The following is a 21,230-nucleotide window of genomic DNA, read 5'->3' as shown; positions in this document are numbered from 1 at the left end:
AAATGCCGCAAAGTTGATCGGACGGCGCTTCATAGTACAGATGGACAATGACCCCAAGTATACAGCCAAAGCTACCCAGGAGTTCATGAGTGCAAAAAAGTGGAACATTCTGCAATGGCCAAGTCAATCACCAGATCTTAACCCAATTGAGCATGCATTTCACTTGCTCAAATCCAGACTTAAGACGGAAAGACCCACAAACAAGCAAGACCTGAAGGCTGCGGCTGTAAAGGCCTGGCAAAGCATTAAGAAGGAGGAAACCCAGCGTTTGGTGATGTCCATGGGTTCCAGACTTAAGGCAGTGATTGCCTCCAAAGGATTCGCAACAAAATATTGAAAATAAAAATATTTTGTTTGGGTTTGGTTTATTTGTCCAATTACTTTTGACCTCCTAAAATGTGGAGTGTTTGTAAAGAAATGTGTACAATTCCTACAATTTCTATCACATATTTTTGTTCAAACCTTCAAATTAAACGTTACAATCTGCACTTGAATTCTGTTGTAGAGGTTTCATTTCAAATCCAATGTGGTGGCATGCAGAGCCCAACTCGCGAAAATTGTGTCACTGTCCAAATATTTCTGGACCTAGCTGTAATATATATATATATATATATATATATATATATATATATATATATATATATATACAGTATATATACTTTATATATACTGTGTGTGTATATATGTGACGGCCTGGCAAAACCAGGTAGTCACACACTAGGCCCCCGCATAACACCGTCCCACAAAGGTTTACACACAGCCGACAAAATCTTAGTCACCTCCCCCAGGGTAGGACAGGCACACCAGTGGGCCGGACCAGGCGGATGAGAAACACCCACCTAAGGGTCTGGAGAACCAAGGGCGGGAAAAGCAGGAGTTGAAGTTGAAGTTAGGAGTCGAAAATCGTAGTTCAAGTGGAGTGGAGTAGTTGAGAGGGGTGGAAGTTCAAGTGCAAGCCAGAGTGGAAAGTCGTCAGGGTTGGAGCCCCGGCGTGCTGGCTAGGTGGCAGATGAAGGTCTGTGTCAAACAGGAGATGGGAAGATGGCTGCCGGAGATCCGAGGTGGACCAGGACAGGGTTGCAGCCCGCCGGTTCCGACACCAGAGAACTGACCTGGAAACCATGCACAGAGGGGGTACTTGGACTCTGAAGCCAGGACCAGAACCAATGGCCTAGCTAATTAACCAATTGAGGGCAGGATTATAGGTCCTGTCCCAACCAAAGTCCCAAAAGCAGACAACAGCCCACCGCAGGGGATAGGGCATCCGCCAGGGCACGGTAGATCCCAAGGCCCAGCGTCAGCGGGCAAGGCTCCCACCCGTAGTTCTGGGAGTGGGCTTCCGTGTTCGATACCGGAGAGCCCAAAGATAACTCACTGTAGTGCAGAGGAAAGTGACACAGATCATCAGCCCGTGTGTGGAACCCGAATGCACCTGGCTGCAGCGGCCGGTCACCACCACCTGGGTTTACCACTGGACTCGTCTGATTTACTCAATCATGAGTAAACTAACACCCCCCCGGTCTGACCGGGTGTGCCAGCCCCTGCAATCACCACTCTTTACAGAGACACTGGGCTTCGGGGCAACCATCCCTACCCACGGAGGGGTTAACAACCCCTACCCACGGAGGGGTTAACAACAAGCTGCCATCCCATTGCCCTCAGGTGCCCCACAACAGCAGCGGTGGTGCCACACTTCACCACACACCATGGGTGGCGTTACAGACAGTTTACAGCAAATCCCGTAAAAATACGTCCCCTTTTATTTGGAGTGTCCGCGTGACCCCGGGGTCTGGAAGAATCCCTCGAGCCACACTGCGGATCCAGATCTAAGCAGCCTGGCTGCTGGCACGGGGGCGGCACACACACACACACATATATATATATATATATATATAGTGTATATATTTTTCCATCTTTCACATTTTAAAATTACCAAAAAGGAAAATGGGCCAATGCAAAAGTTTGGGCACCCTGCATGGTTGGTATCTAGTAGCACCCCCTTTGGCAAGTATCGCAATTTGTAAATGCTATTCGTAGCTAGACAAGAGTCTTTCAATTCTTGTTTGAGGGATTTTCATCCAGTCTTCCAGTTCTGTGAGAGTCCTGGCTTGTCTTCCATGCACTGCTCTTTTGAGGTCTGGCCACAGATTTTCAATGATGTTCAGATCAGGTGACTGTGAGGGCCATTTTAAAACCTATAGCTTGCGCCTTTTCTGGTAGTTTATTGTGGATTTTGACATGGGTTACTATCCACTTGTAGAAGCCATCCTCTTTTCAACTTCAACTTTCTTACAAATAGTGTTAGGCTTGCATCAAGAATTTATTGAAATTTCATTGAATCCATTCTTTCCTTTACCTGTAAAATGTTCCCCGTGCAATTGGCTTCAACACCATCCCAAAGTGTGATAGATGCATCTGCACACTTAATGGTTGGTGAGATGTTCTTTTCCTGAATTTCTGTGCTCTTTTTTTCTCCACTCATGCCTTTGATCATCGTGGCCAAAGAGTTCTGTTTTAACCTCATCGATCCACAGATTTGTTTCCAGAATGCATTTAGATGTTTTTTTTGCATACTTCTAATGCTGAATTTTATGGTCAGAACACAGGAGAGGTTTTCTTCTGATGACTCTTCCATGAAGACTATATTTGTGTAGGTGTCTCTGAACAGTATAACAATGTACCACAACTCCAGCATCTGCTAAATCCCCCTGAAGGTCTTTTGCAGTCAACAGGGGCTCTGATTTGTCTCTCTAGCAATCCTACGAGCAGCTCTCACAGACATTTTGCTTGGTCTTCCAAACCTTATCTTGACCTCCACTGTTCCTGATACCTGTCATTTCTTAGTTACATTTTGAACTGAGGAACGGGCAACTTGAAAATGCTTTGCTATCCTTTTATAGCCTTGTCCTACTTTGTGGGCCTCCACCGTTTTTAGAGTGCTAGGCAGCTGGAGAAACCATGGCTGCTGTTTCTTGGCACAAGGTTAGAGGAGGCTGGGTTCTTATAAATCTGTGAAATTTGCATCACCTGGCCTTTCCTAACAGTGATAGTGAACAAGCCATAACCCTAACAGGCTAATTAATGTCTGAAACCTTGGTCAAAATTATCTTAGCACACAAATCTCCAAGGGTGCCCATTTTCCTTTTTGTAATTTTAAAAATGTAAAAGATGAAAATATACAGTACAGACCAAAAGTTTGGACCTTCTCATCTTTAGAACAACTATTAAGAGGAGGCTTTGTGCAGCAGGCCTTCGTGGTAAAATAGCTGCTAGGAAACCACTGCTAAGGACAGGCAACAAGCAGAAGAGACTTGTTTGGGCTAAAGAACACAAGGAATGGACATTAGACCAGTGGAAATCTGTGCTTTGGTCTGATCAGTTCAAATTTGAGATGTTTGGATCCAACCACCGTGTCTTTGTAGAAAAGGTGAACGGATGGACTCTACATGCCTGGTTCCCACCGTGAAGCATGGAGGAGGAGGTGCGATGTCGGTGGGGTCAAATCGAAAGTGACGCACATCCGGCCTTGCTGTCGATATCGTAGTGTGTAAAGCCTTTTTGATACGATTAATGAGCGCAAAAGCGTTGTAATTGTATCCTCGGTGTAGGGTCCGACATTTCCATAATTTGGAAATGACTGATGTTACGATGTTGTTCCTCGTTCCTGCGGCAGCACACATCGCTGTGTGACACCGCAGGAGCGAGGAACATCTCTTACCTGCGTCCTGTCATCTCCACCCCTCCGCTTCTATTGGTCGCCTGTCGTGTGATGTCGCTATGACGCCGCACGACCCGCCCCCCTTAATAAGGAGGCGGGTCGCCGGCCAGAGCGACGTCGCAGGGCAAGTGAGTGCATGTGAAGCTGCTGTAGCGATAATGTTCGCTATGGGAGCTATCATCATGATATCGCAGCTACAACGGGGGCTGGGACTATCGCGCTCGGCATCGCAGCATCGGCTTGCGATGTCGTAGTGTGCAAAGTGCCCCTAAAGCTGAGGCAGAACAATTAGTGAGTGATCTGTGTTCTGCATTTAATGTGTGTTTTTTCATTGTTTGTTCTGCTGTAGATCTGTTTCTTTACTAGGTTGTACTTTAGCTCCCTCTAGTGACCAAGCTTTAGTAGCACAAGCCTAGAAAGCCATGGACCCCATAGGGGGGAGGGGCGACATGACCAGAGGGAAGGGAGGGAGTGAGGGGTTAATAAAGTGAATTAAAGGGCATTATGGGCCCTTTTAGGGGATTGGTGGAATAGGGTCACTGTAGGGTGGGGAGGGGGCTAGTATATAAACTATAGGGGAGGGGTCTTACCTTCCTTGTGACTCCGGACAGCAAAGGATTCAGACCCAGGGACCTCCAGGAGCTCGATAGGCTCCTCAGAGCGGCGATGGCGGTGCACGGGGCCCAGGCAGTGCAGTCCCACGTCAGGGCTGCCTGGGCTTCCCCGTCGGCACCTGCCCCTTGCACCCCCACCATAGATGCGGGCGGCGTTCCAGGCCCCCCCCCCCATCCGATATTCCCCAGGCGCAAGGGGGGCAAGGAGGCACAGCGAGAGCCCCCCTCGGGACCCTCCGCGGCGGGGCGGGCAGCGGCAGCTCCCTGCGTCTGCCCCGGCCGCCGGGAGGAATCTCCGGCGAGGCCGCGGTGGCCGAGAAGGGGGCGTGGCCAGTCCGGGGGCCTTCTTCCGGTCTCCGGCCTCGGGCTGGAGTCCGAACCCCTGCGGCGTCTCCCGGCCGGGAGCGAGCCCGGCGATGATGTGAGGCCAGCGGTGGCCTGGATGGGGGTGGGCCCGGCCTGGGGCCTACTTCCGGTCCCAGGCCTCGGGCTCAATTTTCCAGGCCGGCGGCAGCCCGGGATCGGGGGCGTGCCCGGCGCGGGACGGAGGCACGGGGAGGGGGCGTGTCCAGCCTGGGGCCCGCTCTGGACGCCAGGCCCCCGGCGGTGGGGCACGTCCCGGCGGCAGCTACCACACAGGAGCGTGCCCGGCAGAGAAATGAGGCTGGCAGTACCCTCCAAGGACCGTGAGGGAGCCGAGCGCAGGCAGCCAGCAGGGGGACCGGTGTGGGCAGGCGCCACCCGGATACCTGCAAGGCTGGGGAGAGTAAGGGGGGACGGCGGGAGCCCGGCGGTGACTGCCAGGTCCCTCATAGCAGCTGCACTGCGCCCGGCGGCCGCGGTCTCCCCCGGGCGGGGGAGGACCAGCAGGAGGTTCTGGTTGGAGGCCCTGGAGGGCGAGGGACGACGGTGGGGAGCCCCCTGAGTCCGGGGAGCGGCTCCTCCAGGAAGAGGCCTCGGTCAGCGGCGGCCCAGGGGACAGGACGGTCTCGTGGGCTGTCGCCGCACAGCAAGCGACGGATGTCGACCACCAGTGCCCACGCGGCGGCCCAGGAGGGCGGCCGTGGTGGAGGGGACGCATCGGCTGCGTCCTCTGGAGCTGGAATGGTGGAGGACGCCTACAGCGAGGAAGAAGAGGGAGCCCTCAGGTCGGGGGACGAATCTGACGAGTGGATGGCGGAGGACGTCGCGGTACCAATTTCCATTTCTGCGCCACGGTCGGGTGAGCTAGCCGTGGATTCGGCATTGCTTGCGGCGCGGGTTGCTAGTTTTGGGGAGGTGGCTGCGGGCACGGCAGCGCCAGAGGGGGGGGTCAGCATTGTTTAGTCAGTTGCTGGGCTTGGTGCGGGGTTTAGCGCGCGCGCGCCGGCGGCAGCAGCGGCATGGACGGGTCGGTGGTGGATGGCGCAGCGTCGGTCAGCAGCGAGGCGGCGCCGATAGGGACGGGTGCGGTTGGTGGAGTAGTGGAGCCCGCGGGGTAAACAGCGGTAGAAAAGGTAAATGGGGATGAGGTGGTGCGTTTGGATGATAGGGCCAAGTTTACGTGTGCTTTGAGGGACCGTTAGGGGCCCACCTCAAGAGGGAGGTGAGGGACAAGATTTGGGAAGGGGGAGTATGTGAAGATATTTTCCCTGCTACCCCTGAAAAAAAAAAAAAAAAAAAAAAAAAAAATTTAATCTGGACAAGGTGAAGCCGAACGACTCCAAGAAGGAAAGGGAAGAGGAAGAAAAACGCCGTTATGGGCTCCTTCCTCGTTCCTTTTCCAATTGGCTGCAGGCGTTCGGAATTTTGGCAAGTGTAATAGGGGAAAAGGAGCCGGAGCACTGCTCGGCTCTGTTTGGTTATCTGGAGGTAATGGGGGAGGCGTATCGCACGGACAGGGGGCTTGCCGTGGCTGCGGTATGATGAGCGGTTTAGGCAGCGGAAGGCGTTGCGGCATGGCATGCGGTGGGACCATGAGGACATTTCCTTATGGATGCGTTTAATGGCGGCCCCGAGCCAGCCCTTTCATGGCGGCGCCGGGGGGGAAGGGAGCCGGGCCCTCGGGTACCCAGAAAAAGGGAGTGTGTGGGCAAGTTCACGACGGCCGGTGCAAATTTGGGGCAGCATGCAGGTTCAAGCATGAGTGCTCCGGCTGCGGGGGGACGGGTTTGGTAAAAGGGAGGACGCCAGTGAACATAGGGGCAATGGCGCCATTTTTACATAGGTATCCGGACGGGGCAGCGGCGTCAATTTTGCGGTTTGGTTTTATACGGTTTTCAGATTCCGTCAGCGGGGGAGGCATTGCCTCCGGTTTTGTCGTACTTTACGGTCGGCGAGGGACCACCCTATGGTTGTGGGTGGGAAGTTGGGGACAGAGGTTGAGTTGGGCAGGATGGGGCGTCCATTTGAGAGCCCGCCGTGCAGTAATCTGGTGGTGTCCCGGTTGGGGGTGGTGCCGGAGACGGAGCCGGATAAATTTTGGCTCATCCATCATCTTTCATTTCCGGGGGGGGTCGTCAGTGAATGATGGCATCGCGCCAGAATTGTCGGCAGTGTACTACGTCTTGTTTGACAAGGCGCTGGACTTGGTGCGGGCGGCGGGACGCGGTGCATTGATGGAAAAGGTGGATGTAGAATCGGCGTTTCGTTGGCTGCCGGTACATCCGGAGAGCCAGCACCTTCTGGGTTGCTGGTGGGGTGATGAGTTTATGTTGATCGTTGTTTGCCTATGGGCTGTTTCAATTTCTTGTTGTATTTTGAGGCGTTTAGTTCCTTTGCTGAGTGGGTGGTGCGGGCCGTGTATGGCTTGTCCTCCATTATCCACTATCTAGATGATTTTCTTGGTGTCGGTCCGGCGGGATCCATGGTTTGCGCTGGCTCGTTGTTCACCTTACAGAGAGTGGCGGATAGCTTTGGGATTCCTTTTGGCACAGGATAAATCGGAGGGGCCGGCGATGGTTATGCGGTTTTTTGGGGATTGAGATTGCCTCTTTGGCTATGGAATGCAGGCTGCCGGAGGGGAAGATGGTGGACTTGTGGTGAGTGGTAGCAGCACTGCTGGCAGCACGGAAAGGGCGGCTGAAGGTGGTGCAGTCTTTGCTCGGGAAGTTGAACTTAACGTGCAGGCTTATGCCAATGGGGCGGGTGTTCGCCAGGATTTTGGCGGCAGCTATGGCAGGCGTACGGCCCCCCGGCGCACTTTGTGCGGGTCACATGGGAGATCAAGGAGGATTTTCTGGTTTGGGATGTTTTCTTGCAATGTTTTAGCGGCCGAGCCTTGTGGTTGAAGACGGTGGTGCCAATGGTGTGCTCGAACTGTACAGGGACGCGGCCGGGTCGGCGGGTTTCGTCACCCCTTTTTCAGGGACATTGGTACGTTGGGAGGTGGCCTGAGGAATGGCGGCAGGTTGGTCTGGTAAGGAATCTGGCCTTGCTTTGGTTATTTCCGATCGTGGGGACGTTGGAATTGTGGGGGGGGTCGCAATTTTCAGGACGTAAAGTGTGCTATCACTGCGATAATCGGGCGATGGTGCATGCGATAAACAGCTTGTCAGCAGAGTCCGGACCGGTAGTGGCTTATCTGCGGCATTTAGTGCTCAAGTGTTTACTGTGGAACGTTCATGTAGTTGCGAAACATGTGGTGGGGGTGATAACGGGGTGGCGGACGCTTTATCTCATTTTCAGTCCGCAGGTTGTGGGAGTTCATGCCGGGGGGCAGACGAGATCCGAGCAGGGTGTCCAGAGGACTTGTGGAGCCTGGTGAGGCATTGATTGCGGGTTTAATTAGGAATTCGGTGAGTGGCAGGAGATGCTGGGAGTTATGTTTGGTGACGGGCGAGCAAATTACTTGTTGGCGCTACTGGCACTGGTGAGCGAGGATTTCAGGGCTGGGAGTCAACATCAGCAATGATACTTAGGGTGGCGGCTGTGGCCTTTGGTTGAAGGTCAGGGGTGAGTGGGGCGTGCCGCGGAATTTTGGGTGCGGCAGGCCTTGAAGGGTTTTCGTAAAGGGGCGAAGGAGCGGGACACTAGGCGGCCCGTTCCTTTGGTTTTGTTACGGCGATTGGTGGATGGTTTGCGGGAAATTTGTGTCTCAGTTTATGAGAGGGTGCTTTTGAAACGGCTTTTGTGTTAGCCTTTTTTGGGGCGTTGGTGAGCCCTTCCAGGTTCAGGGGGGGTGGTCTGATGTCCGAGGTTGTGGCAGTGGTGGGACGGAGAGTAGAGTGTCGGCTTAAACGGTCCAAAATCAGACCAGATGGGTCGAGGCAGGTTGGTTGTGATGGATGCGTTGTGCCCGGTGCAGATGGTGAGGAAGGCGGTCTTCTGGGCCCGCTGTTACGACACGTGGATGGGTCTTGGTTGTCTCGTTACCAGTTTGTGGCCGTACTGAGGAGTTGTTTGCGCTGTGCGGGGGAATGCCCGGGAGATTACGGGCCTCATTCGTTCAGGATCGGGGCGGCTGCGGAGGCTTCGCGTTGTGGGTGATGACATGGTGAGACGAATCGGTTGGTCGGAGTCTTATCGTTTTCGGGTGTTATGTACGCCCACAGTTGTTGTCCCAGTGAGGGCGTTATTGAGTAGTTGGTTGTGGCTTTGTCGGGGTTCCTTGCTGCAAATTGGTGTTGGTGGGGTGTGTTTGTTAAAGTTTCTGTGGTTGTAGGAATCTGCCTGATATGGATTCTGGGGCACTCCTTCGTGTTCTGGGGGGCCCGTCGGGCCGACGCTCGCCTGAATGGTCGGCAGTTTGGTGGGGACAGATCGCTTGCGTTGGTCAAGTGGTTCGGTGTGCGGGGCATGGAATGGAGCAGGGTCGTGACGGAGTTTGAATGCTATTGCAGGGCGGATAGACCTCCGAACGTGTTGGTTTTTTGCACGTGGGGGGGGAAATGACTTGGGAGCGCAGGCATCACGTGATTTGATCCGGGACATCATGATGGATCTATTGCATTTATGGACCGGTTATCCGGGTTTGATGGTGGTATGGTCGGATATTGTGGCCACATTGTTGTGGAGGGGGGCACGGGCAGTTGAGAAGCTTACTCGCGCCCGGGCTCAAGTGAACAGGGTGGTTGCGCATTTCGTGCGGAGAAACAGCGGTATTGTAGTGCGACATGCGGATCTGGAGTCGCCGAAGTGGCAGTTTCGGAGGGGTGATGGGGTTCACCTTAAGGAGATTGGGTTCTGATCTATGGGCCTCGGGTTTGCGTGATGGTGGAGCAAGCCTTGGGTGTGTGGCGGGTCCAGGCCACGTAAGGTGTCACGTGTCCTGTCCTGTGGCGGGGGTAGGTCTGGTCCAGAGGCGGTTGTAAGGGATTGGTGGCTGGACTGAGAGGCACTGTCTTGGTATGGTGTCTCCGGGTTCCGGTAAATTGCAGGCACGGGGTTCTGCAAAGTTTGGGGGGTATTAATCCACGGGGTGATTAATACCTCATCTCTGGGTCGGAGTGTTGCGGCCAGGGATATTGGTGGAGGAAGTGGTTTCTGGACCGGGCCTACATGGGGTTACATGTACAGTTATTATTTATGTGTTACCTATTATTGGTTTGGGGTCGCCCGTTGGACGGCGCCCCCTTGTGTTAGAATGTTAATAATAGGTAATAAAGGCTGCTGTGGCCAATTTGTTTAACCAAGTCGCATGCAGTCGGTGTATTATTTATTAGGTTAAGTTGGGGATACTAACCATCACGACCGGAGAATCCTTCCTCAGTGGTCATGTTTTTCATGCTTCTTTCTCCTCTCTCTTGCGGTGCATTTTGGGTAGGAAGCCTCCATTTTCCTGATTACTCAGAAACTGAGGATATTCCCCATTTTATTCCCTGTGTGATAGTAACACTAGTAAGGAAAGTTTTTTGTTGCAATCTGCAGCTCTGGATTTTCACCATGTTAGATAGTTGCATGTATTAAGTTAGGTTTAAGCTGCCTTTATACTTGTATGTATATTGTCAGGCTTCTAGATGTATGTTCCCTGTTATAGTATACACGTGCTGATTGTACATATCTTATTGTTCCGGTTTCACCAAACAAACACAAATTTGTTGAAAAAGCTAATTTTCAATAAATACAAACTTCCTTTCAACTACAGTATCCTTATTGCTTTAGTGGATAAAGCTTTAGCTGCCTGTCAATCTTCATACTCCCCAGGGTCCATGTAGGGAGGACATGGGGACAACCAAGCAATTCCCTAAAAGGCAACATGTCCCACAAATTATCATACAGAATCAGATCTGTAGCTTTTATCTTCTCAAAGACATCAGCAGTGCTGTCGCCAATGCCTGTGCAAAAGCTGAAGCCGCCAAAAAACAATCAACATTCGCTGACCAAGAGATACAGCTGAAATTAGAGTCGTAAATGGAAAAAACGCACCTGGATGCTGCCTTAGGCCCCCTTCACACGTCCGTGATACACGTGCGTGTTTGGTCCGTTTCCGTATATACCGGAGACACGGCCAAACGTGCACCAATGTTAATCTATGATTGTGGTCACACGTCCGTTATTTTATTATGTCCGTGTGTGCGTGTCCGTGATCCGTATGTGTTTGCGTTTGGCACGGATGCATGTCCGTTATCTGCACGGAGCACGCACACGTGGACACCATGAAAGTCTATGGGTATGTGCACACACGTTAGTAAACACGTATGCATCTACCTATAGTCCGTGTCCGTTTGGTGTTTTTATTTCTAGTGATGTCGGCTATTCTTTCTATTTCTGTGTATGTCCGTCAATCTCCCTGAGTCCGTCGGTCAGTCTCTCTGTCGGTCTCTCTGTCTGTCTGTCCCTCTCTCACAGTCTGTCGGTCAGTTTCCCCCCCTCTCTCATACTTACCGTTCCCCGATCTCCGGCGCAGCGCTGCACGGCATTCACACTGCTGCGGCGGCTTTTACTATTTTGAAAAAGCCGGCCGGCCATTAAACAATCTCCTATTCCCTGCTTTCCCCGCCCACCGGCGCCTATGATTGGTTACAGTGAGACACGCCCCCACGCTGAGTGACAGCTGTCTCACTGCACCCAATCACAGCAGCCGGTGGGCGTGTCTATACTGTGCAGTAAAATAAATAAATAAATAATTAAAAAAAAACGGCGTGCGGTCCCCCCCAATTTTAATGCCAGCCAGATAAAGCCATACGGCTGAAGGCTGGTATTCTCAGGATGGGGAGCTCCACGTTATGGGGAGCCCCCCACCCTAACAATATCAGTCAGCAGCCGCCCAGAATTGCCGCATACATTATAGGCGACAGTTCTGGGGCTGTACCCGGCTCTTCCCGATTTGCCCTGGTGCTTTGGGAAATCGGGGTAATAAGGAGTTATTGGCAGCCCATAGCTGCCACTAAATCCTAGATTAATCATGTCAGGCGTCTATGAGACACCCTCCATGATTAATCTGTAAATTACAGTAAATAAACACACACACCCGAAAAAATCCTTTATTAGAAATAAAAACACACACATATACCCTGGTTCAAAACTTTAATCAGCCCCGAAAAAGCCCTCCATGTCCGGCGTACTCCAGGATGGTCCAGCGTCGCATCCTGCGCTGCTGCATGGAGGTGACCGGAGCTGCAGAAGACACCGCCACTCCGGTCACCTCCACGCAGCTAATGAAGACAGCCGTGCGATCAGCTGAGCTGTCACTGAGGTTACCCGCTGTTACTGGATCCAGTGACAGCGGGTAACCTCACTGACAGCTCAGCTGATCGCGCAGCTGTCTTCATTAGCTGCGTGGAGGTGACCGGAGCGGCTGTGTCTGCTGCAGCTCCGGTCACCTCCATGCAGCTGCGCTGGAAGCGACGCTGGACCATCCTGGAGTACGCCGGACATGGAGGGCTTTTTCGGGGCTGATTAAAGAGGTGAACCAGGGTATATGTGTGTGTTTTTATTTCTAATAAAGGATTTTTTCTGGTGTGTGTGTTTATTTACTGTAATTTACAGATTAATCATGGAGGGTGTCTCATAGACGCCTGACATGATTAATCTAGGATTTAGTGGCAGCTATGGGCTGCCAATAACTCCTTATTACCCCGATTTGCCAAAGCACCAGGGCAAATCGGGAAGAGCCGGGTACAGTCCCAGAACTGTCGCATCTAATGTATGCGGCAATTCTGGGCGGCTGCTGACTGATATTGTTAGGCTGGGGGGCTCCCCATAACGTGGAGCTCCCCATCCTGAGAATACCAGCCTTCAGCCGTATGGCTTTATCTGGCTGGCATTAAAATTGGGGGGAACCGCACGCCGTTTTTTTTTAATTATTTATTTATTTATTTTACTGCACAGTATAGACACGCCCACCGGCTGCTGTGATTGGGTGCAGTGTGACACCTGTCACTCAGCGTGGGGGCATGTCTCACTGCAACCAATCATAGGCGCCGGTGGGCGGGGAAAGCAGGGAATACGAGATTGTTTAATGGCCGGCCGGCTTTTTCAAAATAGTAAAAGCCGCCGCAGCAGTGTGAATGCCGTGCAGCGCTGCGCCGGAGATCGGGGAACGGTAAGTATGAGAGAGGGGGGGAAACTTCAGTCACTCGGGGGATTAGCGGTCACCGGTGAATCCTTCACAGGTGACCGCTAATCAGTACTCGACACAGACAGAGCCGCGGTATGAGGATGAAGTCGGGTGAAGTTCACCCGAGTTCATTCTCATCGCGCAACTCTGTCTGCTGTCAGCCGACATTTATAAACGACATTGTGCATCACACACACGGACATTACACACGGACATTCCACGTACACATACACGTTAATTCCACACGCACACACGGACGTTCTGCACACAAACACGGCTAGCATACGCAATTCACACAGGTGCCACACGGACCATAAAAACGGACACAAAAACGGGACACGGACCCGAAAAACGGCCCATAACACACGTGCGTGTTTTTCATGGACGTGTGAAGGGGGCCTTAGAGAGACTAGCAGCAGAATAAGAAGTCATAGCCGCTCTAACTGACGTAGAGTCCCTAGAAGCCACACAGAACCCTGAGAGGCAAAGACAAAGCAGTGTGCTGAGCCTGAAGTTTATACTACAAGATTCATCACAACACACATTTCAGTATGACAACGAACTTCCTGACTCAAACTATGATCCTCAATCGGTATCAACATGAGAGCACTTCTCAGGAAAAACAAACATGATTCAACATGAGGCTCAACCCCAGGACAGATATTTAAATTAAAACATCACGCAAGGCAACTCTCCCAACAACAACCTTGACACCCAGCAGGTAACTTAAGCAAACTACCATGCTGACATGCCGTACGTCAGACCAAAGTAATACAACACCGGCTGGCGCAACCCAGAAGATTCTAACAGATATGAACGCACCTCATATCACTACCAGGGTTGCCCATCTCCAGTATACACTGCTGATAACCGGCTCATAACAGACTTTGCTAAATTCTTTACACAACGTGATCTAGTCGCTAAGGGGCTCTTAAAATTCAGTGACCAAGCTGAAGGTAACAGGGCCTGGAAAGCTTCCTTCCAAAATATCACTAGTGACTTGGGGTAGCTACACAGGGAAGAAATAGACCTCTTAGTCAAATAACTCAGAGACCTAAGCGACCTGCTAATGGAAGTCTATGTTGCAAAATGTGAAGAGGACCTACAGGGACTTGCATTCCTTGACACAGCCAGAAGTGTTAACCCTATAGTCCAAAAATTGCCCTAAAATCTGCAAGAGAAGTGGCTCACGCATGACTCCATGTACAAATACAAACACAGTGTTCCATTCCCTTCCTTCTCTGTTTTTGTAAAATTTGTCCACCAACAAGCAAGGATTAGGAACTACCCCAGCTTTTACTTTACAATGTCATATGCACTCAATCACCAGCTCCATATCTACGCAAGACATCTGTAGCAGTACACAAGACTAATATTTCATCTCCAGGTTCTGTTCACAGGTCTGCCGGTGACTCCCAAGTAGAGACAAAGATGCAGGACCCTAGCAAGCAGTGCCCACTCAATCAGAAGCCTCATTCACTCCTGAAATGCAGAGCCTTCAGGGGGAAATCCATGCAAGATCGCAAAAGCTTCCTGAAAGAAAACGGTATCTGCTATAAGTGCTGCTCATCTGCAACTCATCTCGCCAAGGACTGCAAGGTCAGTGTAAAATGCACAGATTGTGGCCCCACAGACCACAACACAGCTCTACACCCTGCGCAGCTCCATGGAGTACACCAATCACTTCAACAGACAGTGAGCATGGCGGGGAGGAAAAGAACACTACTACAGCTGCATCAGAGATCACTTCACAAGGTACAGAATTTTGCAAAGGGACCGTAGATAGTAGGTCCTGTTCTAAGATATGCCTTGTGAGAGTGTATCCAAAGGTCCAAAGAGACAAAGCCATTAAACTGTATGCCATCCTGGATAATCAAAGTAACATCCTTGGCTAGATCAACGTTCTTTAACCTATTCAGTATACAGGTCCAAGCACTCCTTACTCATTAAAAACGTGTGCATGCTCTGTGACAACAGCAGCCAGGAAAGCTATTGACTACCAAATCGACTCCTTAGATGATCAGTTCCATTTACTACAACCTACAATCATTGAATGCAAGCAAATCCCTGATGATAGATCTGAAATTCCAACTCTAGATGTAGCAATCCACCATGCTCACTTAAAACATATAGCACACCTTATACCGGAACTTGACCAGCAGACCAAGATAAAACTGCTGCTGGGAAGAGATATCCTACAAGTACAAAAAATGAGAAGTCACATCAATAGGTCCCGTAATGTTCCCTACGCCCAAAAGCTAGACCTAGGATGAGTCATAATAGGAAACTTATGTCTGGGACGCTTTCACGCTCCCTCCTCTGTAACCAGCATGCTGACAAATACTCTGGAGAATGGTCGTCCATCTCTGTTCCAACCTTGTAACAACAAATTTCAACTCAAAGAACTGCCACACAACCTCCAGCTATCCAACCACCTAACAGACTTTACGGATGACAATAGTATGCTGTCAGGAAGCTACAAGGGCCAGTTAGGGTGTGCAGTCTTCCAGAGAACGAAACATCACAATCAGGTAACAATGTCTATAGAGGACAAGTTGATCTTAGATATAATGGACAAGGAACTTGTTGAAGATGAGACCAACAGTTGGGTCGCAGTTCTTCCCTTCAGTAACCATAGACCACATCTGCCAAATAATAGAGATCAAGCGTTTAAACATTTCACCTCCCTCAAGCATAACTTACAAAAGAAATCAGAGATGAAAGTTCACTTTTTCTCCTTCATGGCAAATATTTTTGAGAACGGTCATGCAGTGATAGCTCCAACTCTCAAAGACTCTGAAGAATGCTGGTTCCTACCCATGTTCAGAGTATACCACCCAAAGAAACCAGGCTAGATTAGAGTAATAGTCTATAAACAATAGTTGATCAGCTCACCAGATCCAAAGTTCATTCAGCGTCCTGCAGGATATGGTGTGGTGCTCGGACAAAGATCTCTGGGCCAACTCCCAGGTAACACAGACTAGTATACTTAGCTCCCAAGTGTCCGGAATCCAACAAGAATATGAGATGAAGAGGACTGTTCACACCATAGGGATATCTTTCGTAGCTTTTATTCACATTAAAGTTAGTTACCTGTTACAGTTGCTGTCTGCAATATGTTGGCTCTACATCCCGAAAATTAAAAAACAGAATATCGGAACATTTGAATGGAGTAAAAAGTAACTCTAATACGAACAAAAAATCTTTATCAGGACTATCTCGCCATTTTTTGGAAGTACGTGGAGGTGATACATCAACTTTAAAAGTTATGGCTATAGAACACATCAAGATATCATACCGAGGAGGAGACAGGATGGCGACATTACGTGCAAGAGAAATTTATTGGATTTTGCAACTGAATTCTGTTTTCCCTAATGGATTGAATTTTAAGACCGATCTATTATATTATTATTGAATAGTGTTTATGTGAAAATGATATTTTTTATAATGATAATAGTAATGGGTTTAGATTAGCATTGAATAGGTTAAAATTGTAATAGGCAACTTTTCTTATACATGTGTATCAAATTGTGAATAACTAACAATATGTCCTGATTGGATGTAGTTTTTTTTGTAATATCTATAAAATGCTTGTATATGTGTATGCATTTATGCTACGACTAAGAGCTACTGTCAGCTCAAAATGCGTCAGCGATGCTTTTAATGTGAGTAAAAGCTACGAAAAATATCCCTATGGTGTGAACAGTCCTCTTCATCTCATTTTCTTGTTGGATACTAGATTAGAGTAATGTTCAACTCTAGTGCTAAATTCAATGATGTCTCTCTGAACGATGTTCTTCTGACAGGTCCAGACCTTAACAACAAACTACTGGGAGTACTTATGCGCTTCCATTGCCTTTGCCACCGACATTAAGCAAATGTTCCATTGCTTCCTTGTGAGAGAAAATGACAGAAATTTCTTAAGATTTTTCTGGTACAGAAACAATGATCCTTCTAAAGAAGTCACAGAGTAACGTATGAGAGAACACATCTTTGGCAACAGTCCTTCCCCTGCGGTTGCCATCTATAGACTCAAAAGGTCCGCTCAGGAAGGAGAAACAGAATATGGATCGAATGTTAAACAATTCATAGAAAAGGACTTTTATGTTGATGACTGTCTGAAAGCCATGTTGTCAAACGAGACCGCTGTCAGCGTTCTCAGGAGAACCCAGGAGATGCTCATCTGTTCAATCCTCAGGCTTCACAAAATAGCCTCAAATAGTAAATATTTGATGGAAGCATTCCCTTCTCAGAACTTATGTGATGGTCTCAAAGATTTTGACTTAGGATCATACTCTGCACCAATACAATGCAGTCTGGGACTTCTCTTGAATTTAAAGTTAGACACTTTCACCTTTCAGGTCAGCCAGGAAGAAAAATCCTTCCCACATAGAGGCATTCTGTCTACCATCAACAGTCTGTACAATCCCTTAGGTTTTGCAACTCCTATTATGATACAAGGCAAAGCCCTATTAAAATATTTAACTAATGAAACATCTGATTGCCACCTGATAGGAAGGCCCACTAGGAGTAATAATAATAATTAATAATTTTATTCATTTATATAGCGCTATTAATTCCACAGCGCTTTACATACATTGGCAACACTGTCCCCATTGGGGTTCACAATCTAGAGTCCCTATCTGTATGTCTTTGGAGTGTGGGAGGAAACCGGAGAACCCGGAGGAAACCCACGCAAACACGGGGAGGACATACAAACTCCTTGCAATCAATGGAAAAATTCTTTAACAGCCCTCTCAAATCTGAATGTGCCGAGACCATACGCCCCTGTGCCTTCACCTGAAATACAAAGCCAAAAAATGCATGTATTCACAGATGCTCTGTCAAGATGATTGCCGCTGTTGTGTAACACCCCTACAGCCGGGTCGTTACAGGGTATTAAATATTACCCCATTTTTCCCGGGCAGGAGGAGAAGAGTCCCCACACACACACACTGGCAGGAAGGAGTTAAAAAGCTTTTCAGAATGTAGTTTGAGTCTGCATGACTCATCCTGTCTCCTAATGAGCAGGTGTGCAGGTCCCCATGACAACCTGATGTGAGGGGGGCCTGAAATGAGGAGTGAAGTGCAGAGCAGACAGAAAGTTTTAGTCAGAATGTCAGAGGCTGCTAGAGAGTGCAGACCTCCACAGAGAGCAGCTCCTGCTGAGCAGATGCCAGGGCTGATAACATCTGAGGAAGGGAATGGAGCTGAGGACTGGGGATCCTTAGAGAGTGTTGTACCCGGTGGCGGTCCTTCCTACGCTACCGGGCAAGAGAGAGACAGAATGGCGACGAGTCCCCAAGATGCTCCATGCCACGGGGATAGCATTAACGCACTGAAAGAGAGAGACCCCCAGATCACCTCACCTCACCCCCCTTCCTCCTACCTGCCTGGGACCGACCAGAGAGGACCAGTACCCGGGTGCGATGTGGCACGGACTTTTAATAAAGAACAACTGGAACCGCACTCCGTGACTGGTGTGAGTAATGACGCCGCCCTGTGCCCCCGGTGTCCCTGAGGACTGTTGCCCTGGGTCTCATTAACCTCCCGGGGCTCCCTCGCTCTACCCGTGGAGAGCGATTCCATCTGGCTGCTTATAACATCTGCCCCGGAGAGAGACTGTGCAGCGGTGGCTGAACACCTGGCCGCATACCACAAGTGGCGCTGCTAGCATCCCCCGTCCCCGTCCCATACCGTTTCCTGGGGGAGAGTGGTGGCAGAGGAGGCCGAGACCTCAGTGGCCGCTGTGAGCGATGGCAAGCTCCCCAGGAACCCCGTTACCCTCCTTCCATCCCCCTTGTCATACCGGACTGACTGTCAGACTTTCCTTTTATTGAAACCCGCCGGGGTCATGGAAGCCGAGTCGGGCCACTCACAGCCTGACCCCGAATACCACCAGCCCGGTGACCGTGCGAGCCCTGCAGGCCCCGCCGCTTGCGTTTCATCTGCCTATCTTAAGACTGTAGATTCTAAACATCACAGTCACATCAGGTTTGTAATGGGGAAGGTCAAACTTGCACCACAACCAGAACATACTATACCCAGGTTAGAACTGTGTGCTGCCATCTTAGCTGTTGAGTTAGCTGAACTTGTCACATCTGAAATGGACATTGACCTGAAACAGACAGAGTTCTATACAGACAGCAAAATGGTCCTTGGTTATATCCACAATGAAACTAGGCGGTTCTATGTCTATGTTAATAACTAAGTGCTAAGAATCAGAAGATCTGTTGATCCCAAACAGCAGCATTATGTATCTACAGACCAAAATCCAGCAGATCATGCTACTAGAGCAGTTGACGCAAATAGGCTAGAAAGTACAACATGGCTCTCAGGACCAATATATGTAATGTATATTGTCAACCTTCTGGATGTATGTTCCCTGTTATAGTATACACAGGCTGATTGTACATATCTTATTGTTCCAGCTTCACTAAACAAACACATCTGCTAATGTTCAATAAATACAAACTACCTTCAAGCAACAGTCTCCTTATTGCATTAGTGGATAAAGGTTTAGCTGCCTTTCAATCTTCATATGCCCCAGGACAGAACAGATAGGTCATTTGAGAATTATGTGAGACATAAAGCTTGCTTTTTGCTGAGTACAATAGGAGCCAGAACCCCAGTGAGAGGCTCCCACTGGGCGTAAAATTGTTTGACAGCTGAAATCCTGCGCATCTAAAGCAAACCCCTCCCATTGATCAATTTAGTTGGCTGTCTGCAAGTGGATGGAGTTTCATCCCCAGGTGTGCTATCTTTCCCCCGTATTAATGTCATCTTAAATATGTCTTCACCTCCGCGGAACACATGTTTAATAGGGATCCATTTAGGATCCAAAAGAACTGTCTATTTTTGATGAGCGGAGCCAAGGGAGCTAGAACACCAAAAAGAGCCAGACTGCCTATTGCTAAGAACAATGCACCTAAAAGTGATATATGTGCACATTCCTTATTGAAGTCTGCCATAGATTTCTAAAATTACGGGCAGCAGACTGGCTCAGTGGTTAGCACTGGGGTCTTGGGGTCAAATCCCACCAAGGACAACATATCCAAGGAGTTTGTATGTTCTCCCCGTGTTTGTGCAAGTTTTCTCCCACACTCCACAGGGACAGTGTTGATCATGTCTGTAAAGTGCTATAGAATTAATAGTGCAATATAAGTGAATAAAATAAATAAATTATGAATGTATGTACAGATTCATGTATTCATACAATGCATAGCTAAATATGATTGAATGGATTATCTCATCCTAGAGAATATGAGGCCGCTTGGGTGTTCATTAGAATCCAATAAAAGACATGAAGATTTATATGGAGAAACAGCAATAGCTTAGCCCAGCAGAGCACATGGTGGTGGGAAGGTATGGCAGCAAAATCAGAACTGGGCCGCATAATGGTGTAGGCCCTGGAACAATTTGATTTTTTCCCCCAATAATATAACAAAGGTCTGCAATTTCTTATCTAGTTGCCCAGATCACTTGCCCAAATTTTGTTAGTAGCCTGGCAGTTTACATTAGCAATGATGCATTACTAATCAGGGTAGTAGATTGCTCAATTGGAAACATTGCAGTTCTAACACGTTTATTAAGGCAAATATAGATGCTATAAATACATTGTGCAACTGAAAGATGATTAATGCCTATTGTTGAATAGCTGAACCAGATGCCAAAAGCACAACCATATGCAAATTCCATGATATCATTCTAGATTGTACCATGTTAGTAAAATATGCAATATTACCTTAACCAGGGTGCCGTGTCAGCGTCTGAGAACAAAGTATGAAAAGATTCAAGCCTGTAAATATGTGTCAATTAAGCCTGATCTTTAATAGGTTATGTACAAGCTATGAGTCCACTAACGGATGAGTGGTCTAAGCATTTCTGTGTCTCATCAGATATGATCGCTTAGCTCTCTTGGTGGGTATGTCTTCTCTTCTTGGAGAGTTTGTCTATGTGCTAGTCTCAGGCGAGTTTTTAAGTAACTTGCATGTTTCCTGTGAAGAAGACTACCTGACCACATAAAGCTTCCTGTTGAAACCATTAAATATGCAAAGTGAACTGGTTGATGTAGGACAGCAGTACACACACAAAAATGACTGGCATTGAGTTCATCATGAAATATTCTGTTTCTTAATTATTAGATATTATCAGCAAAGTATGAAATAATCTTTCCATCTAATCAATTGGAACTAACCACTGCAGCATCAGCAAAGACTGAACTTGTATCATCTAAATTTTTAGGAAGGTCTACGTAAAAAATCCTCCAACTCAAAAAAAACTACAATTGCCAGTCTTAGCACCAGCCACTCTGCTAAGCAAGTGTGCCGCCCCCACGTCAGTAGCAGCCGGGCTGCTCGGATCCGGATCCGCAGTGTGGCTCGAGGGATTCTCCGGACCCGGGGGTCACGCGGACACT

General features: G+C 49.1%; 1 protein-coding gene across 1 annotated transcript in view; it reads right to left on the bottom strand.

The window, feature by feature from the left end:
- JAK3 (Janus kinase 3) overlaps nucleotides 1–20,740 on the bottom strand; it is a 482,226-nt gene extending 461,486 nt beyond the window's left edge. Inside the window, exon 1 of the mRNA XM_075314904.1 lies at nucleotides 20,556–20,740. The gene's annotated coding sequence lies outside the window, so the exon portion shown is untranslated. The remainder of the gene's footprint in view (nucleotides 1–20,555) is intronic.
- Nucleotides 20,741–21,230: the final 490 nt, after the last annotated feature.

Source organism: Anomaloglossus baeobatrachus, chromosome 1 (genome assembly GCF_048569485.1).
Source record: "Anomaloglossus baeobatrachus isolate aAnoBae1 chromosome 1, aAnoBae1.hap1, whole genome shotgun sequence".
Taxonomy (NCBI): Eukaryota; Metazoa; Chordata; class Amphibia; order Anura; family Aromobatidae; genus Anomaloglossus; species Anomaloglossus baeobatrachus.
This window is presented reverse-complemented; position numbering and strand designations above follow the sequence as displayed.